We start from the raw sequence: 18151 nt of genomic DNA on the forward strand, positions 1-18151 counted from the left end.
GGACTACATGGTTCCATGAAGTCTTAGCACTCCTGTGGAGTTCTGAGGACAATTGCTCAATGTATTATCAGTACAACTAAGTATGGTGTCCTTAATTTATGGTCTAATGTAATTCAAATTAAAGCATAAAACACTTCCAGATATATTTTGCACAGTACAAGGAATTCCCATCATTAGTATTATCATTGATATTTTCATCTTAATAATGGATATCACTTTTTTGCAAGATGAAAGTCATACAGCACTCACCTGGATACTGTAGCCGAGTTACAAGTGGAGACTAGACACCTTCACCAGCCCTTCCTACTTGCTTTGACTGACCACTTCCAATTCAATCTGCATTTAAAAAGAAAAATACATGAGAAAGTGGAGAGAAAAAAAGAGGAATGTTATAAATTATTGAAAGGGTAATAAAAAATGTATAATATCACTCTTTGTATATGTAAGGGTTAATTCAACTTGAGATTTGTTTTAAAAATATTTAAATGTTTTATTTTCTTTACTATAAAAGCAACAAAGAACACAAACCATGTGACAAAACATCATAAAAAATAGCACAAGTTCTTTTTTTCTGGTACAAATAGATCTTACACATCACAGTAATACTCATATCTGATTTTCTCTCCTTAACTTCATAAATGCATTTTTACAGATGTTTATTATTCAATATCAAAGAATCTGCAAGAAAAGCCTCTCTTGTAAAAAAAAACATTTATTAGCTGAGTAAATCATGGAATATGAGTATAATGCTAGAAAACTATAAATATCATAAAGAGTATGAATGTGATATGCATTGCAATGTAATATTGCAGCTTTGGTTTCAGAAAGTCAGTCACAATTATGATGTAATTTCAACCAAAACACTCGCACATTAATCATACTTTGCTTCTAAATTGACCATAAAAAATATCTTGAAGTGTACAGATTTCTATATTTTCAATATATTTCAAAGGGTATAAAGACTAACACAATATACTTCTTACCAATAAATAGAAAGAGTTAATGGGGAAAAAACTTTCTGAAACTGCTGTAAAAACCAGACTCATATTGAAATAAAATTAACTGAGGGTTTAAAACAAGCATTTCAAATGCCAAATCACAATACCTCCGATTTATTAACATGTTCATGGAGAGAGAGTGATTATCGCATATGTGATAGAGTAAACATTACACATACACATGCAGCATTCATTGATAACTTTTGTTAATACATACATACATTAAGTACATTTTAGCCATTTTTGTACATAGTATATAAGGGTAATATCAAAATTTTCCTGGTTTCATAAACCAGTATTTCACTTGCTGAAAAAAGCCTGAAAGGGTAAAGGCATAACGACTGATAGGCCTCCTTTCTTTGCCCATACAATCAAATCACCTCTTCCCAACACAAATGAACTCTACAGGCAGGCAGGCAGCAAACCAACTATTGTTATCTCGCCCTCCCTCCCATTCTATCGCAAACCCTAAACAGTGGCTTCCCCAAGCCTGCTTGGATCGCGTGTCACAGTCGGTGCGTTTGCGGGGACAGGCTGAGGGGGTCAGGTAGTGGAACCGATGAATAGCCGTTCTGCAGCAGCCCCCTCGGCTTCCAATTTATTAGCCAGGCCATTGACCCACTCTGTACTTTAACTTAGGCATGCCAAGCGCACATGGTAATAGCCTTGCTTCAAGGGCACAAGATGGAATATGATTCTAAATCCAAAATAATCATTAAAGAGAGGACAGCACAGTAAGTCACAACTCCCTGAAGTTAAATGATAAAAATTTCTGCAAGATGAATCTCATAATGTAGTGTCACATATCCAATAAGTACTTAAAAGACTATTGTCACTGTAACTACTTAATTGATATACTGCATACAAAATAATTCATTCCTTATTATTCTTTTTATCTTACCAATTGCTTGTATTTCCGTGCTTGAGAGTAATGCATTTAGTATACCCTCCTGTCTACTTGTTGGGGGAGATCTGAACTACAAAATGCTTCATAATGTTTATATCCTCTTTTGCCTCTCCCGACTCGAAAGTGAAGGTTCAATTCTTGGTAAGCCCTGATCACCTAACAAGTGGATGATTATTTCAGGAATCTGCATGAATATTTCCATTCAATATCTCTTGGAAACAGCATTGCACAAACTGCCCAATATCAAAGCACTCATTGACCCCTCTTCCCAACGTTCATTGCCATGGTAAATAGCAATAAGATAAAAGATGTATGCTTTTCAAAATGTCAATCTGTCTGCCTCCCTAATCTGTTCAGATCCCTTATCCTGTCCTAATGCAGCTTTCGTTTTCTTTACTATTAAGCATGCATACATGTATCAATTATTAGAGTTCGATATTTCTACTAATAAACTGCTCTATTAATATTCAAAACTGAACTCACGCTGGTAAGAATAAATGTCTGGTCTTTACATTGTGTGTAGTGAACCTTTATGCAGTTATCTTATATAAGGAAATAAAATGGGATTTCTCTTTTTTAAGCAAATTAGAAATCCAGTCTTTATTACATTTTTTTACAAAACAAACAGTCCATAATTTAGTATTTGTTCAAAAAAGGCTTCCAGTCTTGCAGAATTATTCCATGTACATGTGTATAGTCTGAATCCTTTCAAAAATATAATTCTTAGTTCTAGAGATATCATTAGGCCCATATAATCATAATATAGGATATAGGGGATTGTTATACTTAAAAATAAAGTTTATTTTCAAATTTAAAGCTCTTTTGAAATTATGAAATGAACAAGAAAAGTGAATAATAAAACAATTTCCAATGAAATTGCCATGAACCTGTACTAAATTAGACAAAATGCTTCAAAAGTCCCTCATTCCATCAAATATTTCACAAAAAATTTAGTCTTTGAATGAAGAACAACATACGTCTAGGCAGAACAAAAGTGCCTAAATTATGAAAGGAAATGTCATACAAGTTTATTCCGGAAGACTGGTATGTTACACCTGATTAACAAATACATACACTCCATAGCCCTGACCTCCATCCAGAAATAAAAACCTTGGACAAGAATAATCTTCCATCTATCTCATTATAGACAAATTCTATCAGTACATTAAAATAGACTTGTTTCAGTTGACCACAAACAAGGAGAAATTGATACATGGATGCTAAGAAATTCCAGTTCAGGGACTGGTTAAAAATCGCTTTGGGATCAGCTTTGACGCCATCATGCTCATCATTAATTTCAACACCATAATTTGACACTTGTTGCATTTAAATATCAATTACCGAAACACGGTTTCGACCTTGTATACGTGAAGGGCAATCATGATTTGTTCGACCTAGCCCATGGCAACACAACAACGCCTAATAACAGTTCAACAATGGTGGCCTTTGATGTTCAGTCGGTCTGCATTTCATTCCCAGCACCGGTAATTGTTTTTTCGTAATATGGCCTTAGGATTAATCACCAGAGCACGTTCAAAAACAAGCACCTATTAAAATATGTTATTACAAATAAAAAAGAATTCTGGTTGATGTTTTGTGTATCATCACTCTAAATACCCAAGTTAAAATAAAGTTTGAAAATACAAGATTCAATATTTAGAATACATGTACATTCACATATTGACCAATCATTACAATATGTCACTAAAGACTAAAATAAACTGAAAACAAAACTACTGAAAACGAATTAAGAACTTAAGAATCAGGGAATAATTTTGCTTTACAAAGTTTAATAGCATTTTTGGTCAGAAGAGAAAAGCTCTCAACTAAGTAATGTACAGTTCTACATTGTATGTAAAAATATGCAATACAAAAGACTTCATGCATAGCAGTCTTTAAAAAATGTGGAGCAAATTGCAATGCGATACCAGGAAAATCATTCCTGGAGAATTAATAAAAATGTTAATTCATGTTCAAATATATCACATAAACCTTGTGAGCCAATTCAGGAAGTTGAATATAAAGAAGATCCAGGTAATATTAAGTATCTGAAATTCATGATATATAATCATAAAGAAATATTATCTACATTGAAAGTTTTTTATAAAACACATGACACTCACAAATTCAGAAGAAATAGCCCCCTCTACAGTTTTCCTACACACAAGCATGATGTATCATTGATTGTGTCTTGTTGTCAACAACAGGGCCAGGGTCTATTCCTCACACCTACCTACCCTTTCCCCTTTCACTTGAAAACTTTCCTCTCACATACACCTTTTTGTTACTATTCATACTTTTACTCCCTCTTGCCTACCAAGTTTATACTACATTATGATTTATAATAAAAAAGATTATTCTACATGTATGTATGCCCTACAATATATTTGTATTTTCTAATACACCCCACCCCCTTCGAATGGAAAAGCTACATGTAAAGCCGAACTTTCCTTCTCATTTCACTTTTAAATTAATTAACAAGTATTTAGAGTAGGGTAGAGACATCCAATGCCTTTATTTACCTTTCAATTCATCAATATACATGTACATGTGTAATGTTTCTTTTAAAGTATATGCCCATCTTTCCTATAGTTTTCTTCCACTAAACTTGCCTTCATTCCCTGTTATGTTGTGTGGCATCATTTCTTGTCTTTTGTCTTATGTTGTTCTGTCTTAAGTATCTCTTTTAATAGTACGTGCATATGATATTGTAAATAATAATATATAATAATTTTGAGTATTTGTATATCACACATCCATTTCATTATTAGGTGCTCAAGGGGCCACTACCGTGTATTACCACGGCAAAGCTAGTCTACCATTCGGGTGCTCACAGATTTTTTAGGAATTACTTCCTGTCGGTACCCATTAACCTCACCTGGGTTGAAAGCAGCATATTGTGGATCAATTTCTTACTGAAGAAAATTATGCCATGGCTGGGATTTGAATGTGTTATTATTTCATGTACATTTTTCAATTTAGAAAAAAAAGTATTTAAAAAATCCCTTCATCACTTTTTGAGGTAAGTAAAATGTGAATTAGTTTTCAGTTTCAGTTTTCAGTTTTCAGTTTAGTTTTATTTCCATTATTCATATACAGACATTAACATGCTTGACATGAGTATAACATAATTATATTGAGTTGAAATAAATCGTTATTGAGACAGAAGTTATACGCAATAAGAATTTAAATCAGTGAAAAATGGAGGGGCCTAAGTTGAAAGCAGAGCTTGTGAGTTATAGGCCCCAATGGAAGGAGGTGATAAGACATAAGGCTATATAGCTATTAAAAATAACAAGGTAAAAGAAAAGCAAAAGTTTATGAACCAATTGGTTTAATCACATCTGTGGCACGCCCTGGAAGGAAAGTAATGTTTTAAAGGGAGGTATGAAGGTAAAATGGAGCTGCTGAAAGGTTTAGATATCTACTGCTGCCTGAACTGCATAATCATTCAAAAAAGTATGTTTAAGTTTACGTTTGAATATAAACAATGAATTGGAGTCTGAAATGTCTTTGGATAGTCCGTTCCAGTACTTCGGTCCTGAGAAAGTAATTGTTTTCTGAGCAAAGGTTGTTCGAGTCAGTGGTAAATGATAAAATGTACTTTGTCGAGTTGCGTATGAATGAATTACATTTCGTTTAACAAATAATAAGGTGACAATGGCTGGTAATTCATTTGTGGATAGCTGGAACATAAAAATTCCTAAATTATATCTATATAAGTCTGAGATTTTGAGAAGTTGATTTCCATGAAAGTAACGACTTGTATGGGAAAGAAAACCAGCATTGTTTATGTTTCTAACCGCACGTTTTTGAATGACAAACAACCTATGTAGTTGAGTTTTATTGCTATTACCCCAAGCAAGAATACCGTAATTGAGATAGGGCAAAATCAAAGTATTGTAAAGAGATAATAAAATTTTTTGGGGTAGATCATGTTTAAGTTTGTTTAAAATGCCTGTGTTTCTAGCCGTTAATGTACAAAGATAATTAATATGTGATTCCCACGATAGTTTGCTATCGATATAAATTCCAAGAAATTTTGTGGAATCGACTTTAGTTAAATTTGTGTTAGCAATCAATATATCACCGGGTAAAGATTTGATAGTATTACTGAACAACATATAATGAGTTTTGTTAACATTTAAAGATAGCTTATTTGCATTAATCCAGGCTTGGACCATTTTCAATTCCTCGTTCAGGATTTCAAGGAGGCTGGTGGGGTTACGGTGGGAGAAAAAAATATTAGAATCGTCTGCAAAAAGAATAAACGACAAATTATCAGAAGAATGTTGAAAATCATTAATATACAAAATAAACAATAGGGGGCCTAATAAGGAACCTTGTGGAACACCACATGATACTAATCTCGGGTAAGAGTCCTGTCCATTAATACTAACGAATTGTTTTCTGTCGGAAAGATAATTTCCAAACCACTCCAAGACCTTTCCTCGAATCCCATAATGGGATAATTTATGCAGTAAAATATTATGATTGATAGTATCAAAGGCCTTACACGAGTCTGGAGTTGTTGTTTTTTTCACAAGAAAGGAATATCATTATATATATTTCTTTTTCAAACAAAATAAACTTCTTATTAACTGCTCAAGAAAGGAACTCACAAGTATGTATATCCCCAAAGTGCTTTGGGTGTTGGATAGTCAGTTGTAATATAAATCATTGATCATACCTGTCACATTGCAAGTATTTAGCTGACCAAACTCAAAAGATTCTTGGTGTCATCGCATCTAATCAAGCATACATCTATCAAACTAATATCGCTCATTGTTCTTGAAAGATACCTTAGAAGTGCGCTTCCATGATTTTCAAGAGCCTATATTAACAAGCTGTGCAAATGATTTCCATTCAAAAATCTTACCTTAAACATGAAACTATCCGGGTGTTGGCAGATGCACTTTTAGAATTGAAAGTGGCATGGTGGTTTTCCTCTGAAAGTGGGAAAATGTGGTTTGCTTTAAAAACATTACAGTAACTCCATCTGAAAGCAATATGAAGGTCTTTATAATATATTAAGGCTACATGCCTCCATGAATATTCTCTGATGCAAAAATGAAAATGCCTTGTAGAAATGAATTCAATGGTTAATTTTAACAAATATTGTCATTTTAAACACGATTTGTTAATTCATTTTCATCAGCATAAAACATTCAAAGCAAGAGCAAATAATGGAACATTGATGATCATATTCAGATGTGTATTTTTAGTACATATTAAAAATGGTGCATGCACAGCAATGTACATGTATCTACAAAACTAATTCCAAGCCTTGAGAAATGCTGACACTTATACCTTGGTCACATTTGCTCTACGGCGGCCGTACGGCGAGTCGAAAAAAAACAGCCGTTTTATTCATTTTTATTCAAACCACCTACATGGAGCTAGTACAAAAATGTTAAAACGGCTGTTTTCGACTCGCCGTACGGCCACCGTAGAGCAAATGTGACAGTGGTATTAACCTCCAAAATACAACAGATCAATGACCTAGGATGCCATCTGCCCCATATAATTCAATGTCAGTTCATGGCCACACTAAAATGCTTCTTCTCAATCTATTTATAAGCTCCATTGCACCAATGGGTAGCAGCCTACCATAGCCATGGGCACATTTGGGGGGCACCCATGCCCCCTTCATGGGTTAAAAAATCCCAACTAATGACCCTGAACCATGAAAATTACCATCAACAAAGGGATAAAGCTGGAGAATGGTAATAAAGTGTTCATTAAAAAGCTCTCCTTTGATAACATACATGTATGATATCACAAGTAACTATCACGCTGCCGCTCCAGTCCGAAAGAAATGAGAGATGCATGTCCTCGGTATTCAAGTGATGGGTATATCAACTTGAATCTTATACTGAAGAAGAAACCATGGATTGGCAATGAATATTAATAATAATGAGGGAGAGAGGTTGGGTTGGAGTAAAGATTGATGCTGCTTTTATTTAACAAAAAAAAAACAGAACCTGAAATTTCCACTAATAAAAACAAGGACTGTATATGTATAAAAAATTAAATGTCTAAGCTGTGAAATTATATGGAATCGGCAATGATGATCTCTTCATCTTAAGCAATGCAGGTAAGCAATTAAAGTTAGGAGGTTCCATTTAGCATGCCAAGCTATGTAGAGAGTTAAGTGGTAAAAAAAAATGAATTTAAGTGTACAAAGAAAAATTAAAGGTCAAGTCCACCCCAGAAAAATGTTGAATTGAATAAATAGAGAAAATTCAAACAAGCATTATGCTGAAAATTTCATCAAAATCGGATGTAAAGTTTCGCTTATTTTTCACAAAACAGCGATATGCACAACTCAGTGAAATGCAAATGAGACAGTCGATGATGTCCCTCACTCATTATTTCTTTTGTTTTTTATTGTTTGAATTATACAATATTTCATTTTTTACAGATTTGACAAAAAGGACCAACTTGATTGAACCATATAGTATTAAACAATGCTAATTACGCATGTTCAGGGAGGAATTAATCCTTGTTTCACATGACAACAGAGAGAAAATTTGAATATTTCATATTTCACATAATAAAATACAAAAGAAATAGTGAGTGAGTGATGTCATCAGTCTCCTCATTTGCATACCGACAAGGATGTGAATATAACTGTTTTTTTTAATTACGCAAAACTGTAAAATGTCATAACTATCTTATTTTACATCCGATTTTGATGAAATTTTCAGCGTTACGCTTGTTGGATTTTTCCCTTTTTATTCGAATCAACTTTTTGTTGTGGTGGACTTGTCCTTTAAGTATTCCAGGGCTAGGCATAGTACTGGGTTACATGAAAGTACAGGGTTCAGAAAACTACATGTAATACAGTAACACAAGCATAGTTTCACCGTGACCTGAAATGTGGTAGCATGGATTCTAGTAGGATCCACGGTGGTAGTAACATTCTGGTGTGTGAATAATTATATGTTGACATACTGGAATTTTGTTTTTTGTCAATAATGGATTAACTTTCACAAGGTACATGGATTAAACAATTTCCCATTCAGTCCCTGCTGCTGCACCCCCCCCCCACTCTTTTAACCCTTGCACATAGTGCTTTAGAGGCTGTTCTCACTACGTTCCTAAAACTAGTTTACTGGAAACTAGTTTAACGCGTAGTGAGAACGGTCGAAGCGGTCTTGGAAGCGATCTTGGAAGCGATCTTCCAAACCAGTTTAGAAAACCACCTCGCGATGTAGTTTTCAAGATCGCTTTGCCTCGTTAAACTGGTTTTGTCGTAAGTGAGGACACAACCGTTCTTCGGGAAGCGATCTTCGCACATTTTGAGCCCGCTACTCCACACGACAGGTGTAGAATGCCTATGCTGCGGTTTCGAATTTCGCGCGAAACGTGTCACCCCACTGAGAGCGTTTCCACAGCAACAAGACCGCTTTACGAGAAGTGATTTTGAAAACCACTTTCATGCGATCAAGTGGGAACGCTAGCAAAGCGATCTTCCAAAGTGGTTTCCTGAATCGGTTTCCAGTAAACTAGTTTTAGAAAGCGTAATGAGAGCGGCCTCCAAGACAACTTTCACTCAGAGAGAATTAAATGTTTAAAGTCAGATGATGATTAATTCATGGACCTATAGGTCCATGATTAACTGAAGGCTGTTAGCTTTAATTTAAAAAGAGGTGTTGGGATCCTGCAGTCTGTAATGCTCCAAACAATAAATTTCAAGAGCCAGGATAAAGGACTAACAATTCTTGGTCTCTTGTTTAAATTCATACATGTTCATGAAATGTATGCACTGTCAAATTTCTGTTGAAGGAAATACAAACTGCATCAAAAGTAATACTCCTTCCAGATAATTCCAAGAATCTGGATGAAATATCTCAACTCAAACTTTCAAACATCCCTTTATCTTTTGTTTGGTGTCAGAGCAACCATAATCACGTCTGATCCAGTTTCACTGTGAATTTATCTGAAATTTGAGTGTGGAAATGGATTGCAGAAGTCAGTCAGCAATTAAATGGCCAGATTTCCTCGCTAAACCGCTAGTTTCCTTTAGTACGTGCCAAGACAGGATAGGGTTTATTGCGGGACAACTCTGATACAGGGCGGAAATCACAGAGGCAGTCCGTTTGATTTCAACTTAGCAGGTCAGATTTTAAAGGGAGATGTAAAAAAGGCTTGCTTCTCAAGTTTGATGTATCTATCCAATATCATTTCGGTCCATCGTAGATTCAAATGAAGTATGCGCATGATACATGTATGTTTGAAGGAAAGGCTACATGATTACACAAACTGCTTCTGTTTATTTAGTGAATGGATTTGAGCTGGCTTGGAGGAGAGGGTGCAACCACCAAACATGTAGGCCTATAGTATTTCTGTACAGCTCCTACATCTTTCTGGTAAATGCTGCACAACAGGCTCAAACTGCATATGATTATAGTACTATTTTCAATCTGTTCATATATGTTGCATCAGCTGATAAACCTTTCAGTTTTACCATTAGTATTGTATTATGCCAGTTTATAGACATAAGAGGTAATAGGTGGTTTCAGACCGCCTCAAAGTTCGTCAGTTCCAGGTATTTTGGCAGTGTGAAAGCAAATTACGCATAATCTCCCCGAAAGAAAATACCCGCTAAATAGTAGGTACTTGTCAAAATTACAAGAACTTTCGCTGGAATTTTTCCAGGGTCGCAGGTATTTAGGCAGTGTGAAAGCAAATTACAGGAACTTTAAGCCCAGCGTGTAGTTGTGCGCGGCGCCGTAGGTGGCTGCTGAGCTAGCGATTTTTAATCTCGCGCCTTGCTTACATATCAGACCATACTGCGCATGCTTGTAACTTCAGGAACTTATCCCGAAGGGTATAGTTCGGGGTGGTGCGAATGCAGGAATTTTTTTAGCCTGAAAAAGTTCTCGTAATTTAACAGGGATTCTTGTGATCGAAGCGTTTGAAACCACCTCATGAAAGAAAGCATATCTTGGATGAGCACAAAAGGCCAGGAACAATCTGTCCAAGATAAATAGAGTGACAAGTGAGGTAGAACTTGTTAAAATTAAAATTGACTAAAGATGGGGCTTGAGCAATTTAAATAGCAAGTTTACTTACAAAAGAAGTGGGTCATGTTTAGGCGGTGCTGCACCATCCTGAGTTTGCTCAATCTCGAGATTTTAGCCCGATCGGCACTCTTCGCGATTAATCTCGAGATTCAAGAAACCCCGTCTCCACCATTGCAAGAAGTGCGATTCCTGCTCGAGCGAGGCATCGATGCATTATGGTCTGACGCCGTGAATAAATAATCCTGAGTGCGTCTGCACCTGCGAATTAGCGCGATAATTCGTAAAATAGCGCGCTATTTTGCTAATAATCCCAAGTTGACTTGGGATTGCAATCTCGAGATTAATCCTACGTACTAGCGCGATAATTGCGTCTCCATTACAAATAATCTTGAGATTGTTCAGATCGGGATAATTTGCCGGATCAGAAATAGCGCGCTAATTTTAAAACTCGGGATGGTGCAGATGGCCCGTGTGTGACATCAAACAGAAGTGTGATTTTGAAAGTTTTATTTCATTTTGAAATTCCTGTGAATTTCAAAATGAAATTTAACTTTCAAAATCATATTAGTGATATCTAACATTTTCAGATTGTTAACTCATTAAGTCAAGATTTGTCATAAGAATGGCCCATTTGATGAAATTTTAAGCATCTTAGGGGTCTGATTTTTCTTTATCTGTTCAAAATGAAATTACATACAGGCTGGAATACCCCTTTTATGTAACTTGAGCACTCTACAGAGTGGATTTGGTGCCGTAAAAATCTCATTATTGTTATTATATATGGGCAATTCCATGGAAAATGTTCACTTTCGAGAAAAAATGAAGTTTCAGATTTCACTTAAGCAGTCAAATTTTCTTAAAAAGTAATCTATAAAGTTTCAATTTCCAATAGAAAAATCACAATATTGATAAAATTTTGTGTTTTTTTCCATCATCAAAAAAATAAAATAATAAATTGCAAAATCTAAAAAATGTGGCTATTTTTAAACAATTCATCTTTCCTGTCTCTACTAAAAGCAAATAAGGTCCCACAGGTCTCTTTTAACTTTTGTATCGATGATTAATGTTTAAATCAACAGAAAATCATTGTTATATTTCATGCCATTCATCAATTTTAGAGAAATCGATCTTCAGATTAATGTGATTTCTTTACCATTATCAGTGTCATGTCCGTTACGTTTTTCACTTAAAGTTTTCACAGCTTACAGGAAATTTGTCTGAAGGTACTGCAGATTCAGATTCTATGTTAGAATTAAACCCCCTACCATGTGTAGCAATCATTTTCCCTGACCACTTCTCATTTTCATAAAAATGGCGTAACGGACATGACAATTCGCGTAACGGACATGACACCTAATATATGACAAAAGGCAGCATTCACAAAAACAAAATATTAGGCTCAGTGTCACAGACTGTGGTCAGTCTCAATTGCTTGAGGATAGCTGGATGTAATAACTCCTAGAATCTGCATGTCATTCTAGCTATTTTTAGAAGTTGGTAAATGATGAAAGTTCAGCTCTTGTTCTGGTATATTTTTCTGAGAATTAACGGTATGCCACATAATATTAGGATAAGATGCAGCTAAATCTGGCAACATACTCAGATCACAATCTGCATCATTTGTGTTTGAACAATAATTGATTATCTTTAGGTGTTTGCACTGACAGTTTGGAGCATGATAAAACTCCAACTTGTGAATTCATGAGATCTTTGATGACATTGCTTCAAAGTATCTGACTTTCACCAACCCTCAACTTCTTCAGTGATGGCACTGGCTCACATTTAAAACAAGTTTGTAAATATTCAGATATCTGTGTTACATGATGTAGCTCTATGAATCCATGAATCTACAGTGGCACTTCTTCATATCACAAAGCAAAGAGGCTGTGGAAGGAATGTGGCGCGATCAATAAATTATGTCATCATAGTATTTTGGTCAGCCATAATCATGATTTGAATGATGTATCTTCGTTTGTACACAAGCAGCGCAGACAATACAATGAAATTAGATACAGCCACATTTGTCAGCAAGCAAGATCGTAAGATTTAGTACATCCAAGATTTGATGAAAGGATGATTATACCAAGGATCTTTATTTTGAATGAAAAAAATCTCAGAAGCGATTTACAAACATTCCGATTACCTTATAACTCGTACATAATCGATAATGAAAGACTGGTTTCCAGGTACTGCTATTAAAATTTAAAATACTTTTTAATATCATTTTTTTAATCTTGAAATTGACATTAATACTAGTACATATTCTTTATCATAAAATACATTTTATAATACAGGTGTATGTTCATCTTGGATTTAATCAGGTCTGGTACATTTTGTTTTCTTCTCACAAAAAATCTGATTTGCTCTTCTCAGTGTGCCTATGGTACTATTAAAGCATTGTATTCTATATAAAATTATCATGTGGGCTATAGCTATTAAATTAATAATACCTGCCAAAAGTGCCAATAATATCTACATTTTTTTCTTAAGAATGTTAGTAAAGGTACTTTGCTGTTACATATAAATTACATTCATTATTCATATTTCTTTCATTTTGCAACTAAGAAGTGCTGATGAAGTTCACTTCGGAAGGGTGTCATGTCCGTTACGCTAGTGTATATTGTCAAATAGTAAGCCATGAATAAAAAATAATCTTTACTATCAACTTTTTCTCTTTTAATTAGATGTGGCGGATGGTAGTAACTGGAAAATAATCATTAACTGTTGTTAACTGGTGTAAAAGAAATTTTTCCAAATATTTTTTTGTTTTATAAATATTGTACGCAAAGCCCCCCTCTCAAATTGCAAAATAATAGGAGATATTACAGATTACCAGTTATGATGTGTGTCTCTAACCTCTAGCCTTAACAAGTAACCAATTAGACTTGTACCATATCTTGTAATAAAATAATTATATACGCTTACAAAAAGTGGACGAAACTGTCATGTCCGTTACGCTTCATGTGTCATGTCCGTTACGCTACATTTTGAGCTATGAATACAGAATGCACTGTAAAACTTTTGTTAAACACCATTTTATGGATAGAGCATGATCTTAAGGTTAAATTAACACCAGCGTCAGGTGCATGCAATCTAAGAATTCACAGGAATTTTGATAAGCAATAGGAGGTAAAAATGCTTCGTCCATTTCGTGTCATGTCCGTTACGCTGACAAAGAGTGCAATTTCTCCGCAACTTTTCAACGAAACGATTTGAAATTTCATGTGTATGTAACTGATACTTAATTGTGTCTGATAAGCTCAGTAGCAATTATCAAAAGACTGCTAATTCTACTGTATAAACCTTTGAATTACAAACATTTGTCTGAACGTCATGTCCGTTACGCTGGAATTGCCCATATCCTTCTCACTAAAAATAAATGTACAACTATAAATCACTTAGTAGTACAGGGATCAACTACGAGTTCCAAGCAAGAGCCCTACAATGTACACATGAAAGTCATCTGAGCAGGCACTCTTTATGGAATTGCTCCCCCACAGCAGAGGGGAAGATCAACGGTCATCTCCACCTCAACAGTTCTCCCTGCCCACACTCAACCGCACTATATCCAAACCAGTCCGTGTCTATTTCAATGCTTACTACGCCTGTGGCTCTTTTCCCTTAAATGATTTTTATAGCTCTTGAATGTCATCGGTATTTCAAACCGATGAGAGAGCTTTGTAAAATGCAAAAATTCATCCCATTGTTGGGACTGACAAAAGGGTTTTTTCCAGCAGATTTGGCCTCTGTATTCTCATTGTGGTAGAGGATAAAGCCACACAATCTCGGAGAAAGAAAATGCTACTTTCTGTTCAAGTTATGGCGAAAAATACTGTACAGCTGCAGACGCCTTAGATTTTATCCATAGGATTTATTTTTGAGCATCTTTAGCCAATTGAAACCGTTTTGAACAAGGTGAAATGTAATAAAATTATATGTACCATTTTTACCACATGCAGTTTTCACTTCTTAGAAAAAGTGTAGGCCTACTGGTACAAAGAGATTCACTCAGTGTATATCCCTTGATAAAATATATAGGATGGGTATATAGCTATATCTCAATCACAGTGATTCAAATCCTTATCAAATGATTGACTGAATTCTATCACATGATCAGTCTTTCATTTCACGTATTAGCAAAAATAACTTTCCAGTGATACTACAAATATTGTTTTACACCAACTTAGACATTCAGCAATGCAACAAGCACTTGAAGATGAGGATCATTTTATCATATTATAAAACAAACGATGCACATAAATCTGTTGGGCAATAGTAATTTTTTATCCTCTTGAAACTTTTCAAAATGCACTTGGCTTCACATTATGTCTTTTAGACTGTTCCATAGTTAGGTTTGGTATATTCAACACATACCTGAAATGTTATTCTTCCAGTGCAAATTAAGAGAATATTACAATATTTCTAATAAAAATGAAACAATAAAAGAACTACTTACCAATTCTATTGTAATTGATTGTCAATCCTTTACCCTCAGTGTGCTTTATCCAAACAAGATAATTCAACAAGACCAAGTTTCACACTGGCCAATAAGTTTATTGAATTCTTGTTATTTCACAAGTTCTTAATTAACTTCTCTTTCAAAAGCCTTCAGAGTGAATGAAAGTTCATCAATTCTGGACACAGTACATCCACACTGGGAGATGATCCAAGAAAAATGTATTTGGTTTGAAATGGCTCAATAGAGCACACAACTGCCAAGTTCAGCAAGATTCCGTAAAAATTTTGCAAGGTTCCGAAAGGATGTTCTTGAATGTTTGAAGACGTTGCACCCTTCTAGTAGAATGCTGCGCACTGATGAATACCGTTGATCCACTCGTGCACACTCTCTACCGAAGATACAACTTTGTCTCTTCAAATATACGCATTCCCAATACAAAGTATGAATATTCACAATGTAAACAACAATGAATATTCACAATGTTAAACATGAATATTCAATAGGTTCATCCCATCACATCAGCTTTCGAAGATAAACGTACAAAGAATGCTTCTTACTGTTCAATATTTGCATGATTTAGGGGGGTCAACTGCGTAGTTTTTAGATCCTTCTGTGGTTAGGATGTCTTTCAATCCAATTTAAAGTTGCATTTCCAAGAGACTTGTTCCGTCTTGCACACTTTGATGAGGTAATTAATTACAGTTGGAAGAACACTATCCTATAATGAAAGAAGGGGAAAACAAGAATTTATTTTTCAAGTCTAATATCAATTCATAAAGGAACATACATGTAGGTGTACAACATTTTATGTCGTACAAAAGTAGCTTTCAAATCTATTAAATTCCTATGGTGATACCTAATGTAGCGTTTGGCTGCGCCATCAATCTGAGTTTTGAAATACGAATATGACTAAATCAAGATGCATCAACCAAAATTATTCACATCACATGTCCATTGCATTCTTCTTTAATCCATCAAATAGTATGGAAGCTGGACATTTCACCTCCACATGTGCATCTCAACCTAATGCAGTAGGGCCTAATGATGCATTAATACCAGTTCCTGCAAAGAATGATTCTGTGATTTTCATCTTTGCAACAAGAAATCGCTCGATCTAAGAACTGTCGAATCCATTACCATGATCAAAGAACTTGCGCTCTCGTCAAATACATGTATGAAATAATGTCAACTGTCACAAATGTACGTGTGGGAAAGATCATCTCATTCTACTTTAAAATACAATCTTCAGTCATTTTAAAGAACCTAAGGATATAAATTAATATCATCCTCTGTTCTCTTTGAAGGAAAAACTGAATCTCTAGAATATGGTTAAAATGTTATCCCCTACAATGAACCCAAAGCAATTGGCCTATTTCCTTTCACAGGGTGAGAATTGTGTATCCTTTACAAAATTTTCAAAACCTGATTTTAAAAAGTCACAATTGTATGTATTGGGAAGACCCTTAAAAGTCACAAATGTCAGGAGAGGACATGTACAAGCTCTAATTTTTTTCAGAAATTGGAATCGAAAAAGAGGCAGGAGGCAAAAAACTAACATTTGTCCCACTGTGGTGGAAGTCAGAAGAGCGGATATAGGCGTTCTCTGCAACATGTCAAGTACAGAGGACTGTATGATACTTCAGGAAATTGTATGAATTTAACCCTATTTCAGTGTGTGTTTCTACATGCAGACTCAAGTAAATCATCAATGTATTCAAGATTATTAGTAATACACAAAATGTCCATGAAACCATACAGTTTCATTATATATGTATAATCAATATATTTCCAATGGATTTTCAACATTATACGAAACGTGTACCAAAACTATGTGCTAGCCTAATTCAAATGCCAGTGACTCTCTTCTGTGAACAGTCAAATCTTATAGCACCGTAAATACATGTAAACTGCATGACTGCATGGGGAAGGTTGAGTTCATGGGTAAGAATATTTCATTTAAGTTAAATAAATCAAATAAAAATAAACATATGGGGAAATGAATTAATATACACTCAACGTTCTCGCTACCACGCGTCACGGTTGGCGGGCGCCGACAACCCTGAAAATTTTCAGGGCAAATCCGCCAACCGTGAACTTCCCCGACAACCGTGGCCGACAACTGTAAAACAGGCCTAGATCCACACAAAAAACTGAATAATATATTTAAAATAAAAACAATCTGCTTTTCAGATCCTAAAATAAACTTGTCGATTATTTCTTCCACGATTTCTTCCCGGGATTTCTTTGCTTCGCTACTATGCTGTATACGATACGACCTCGACTCGAGGCCCAATTTAACTCTCTCTCTCTTATGTGGGAAGTGCGAAGATGTTTACCTCGCATTTGCGTATCGCATTGCTCTCATTATTTACGTCTTTAAAATGGTAGTAAAATACGCTCAAAAATAAAATGAGAAGAGAGGGGTACCGTGGGTTACTGGGTTGGGCAATGTAATCTAGATGTTACGAATTTCAGTTGATATTGTCATTTATTTTGTCAAAAGTAAAGTGTGTCAAAAAATAATATAAAAATTCGATCGAAATTTAGTTTCATCTCGTCCCAGGCCCCAGCCTTATTATAGCTACATCTACATGAATTCATTGAATGCATTTCTGATGACACTGCCGTAGAACGAATTGAGAAAATTATTAAAAGATCACGTTAATAATGACAAAGCCACAGCCACAGGAATGGATTGATATAATGTCCAACTCATTTACTTACAGCAAAATGATTATTCACATTTATATTCCAA

The 18151-nt window shown here is 35.0% G+C and overlaps 1 long non-coding RNA gene across 1 annotated transcript; it reads right to left on the reverse strand.

The window, feature by feature from the left end:
- Nucleotides 1–249: 249 nt before the first annotated feature.
- Nucleotides 250–16116, reverse strand: LOC135153676 (uncharacterized). The gene is made up of 3 exons (XR_010293175.1): nucleotides 15394–16116; nucleotides 6785–6854; nucleotides 250–336 (listed from the first exon to the last, which is right to left on the reverse strand). It is a non-coding gene; the product is annotated as an uncharacterized LOC135153676 (long non-coding RNA).
- Between the last annotated feature and the right edge of the window lie 2035 nt (nucleotides 16117–18151).

This window comes from Lytechinus pictus, chromosome 1 (assembly GCF_037042905.1).
Source record: "Lytechinus pictus isolate F3 Inbred chromosome 1, Lp3.0, whole genome shotgun sequence".
Lineage (NCBI taxonomy): Eukaryota > Metazoa > Echinodermata > Echinoidea > Temnopleuroida > Toxopneustidae > Lytechinus > Lytechinus pictus.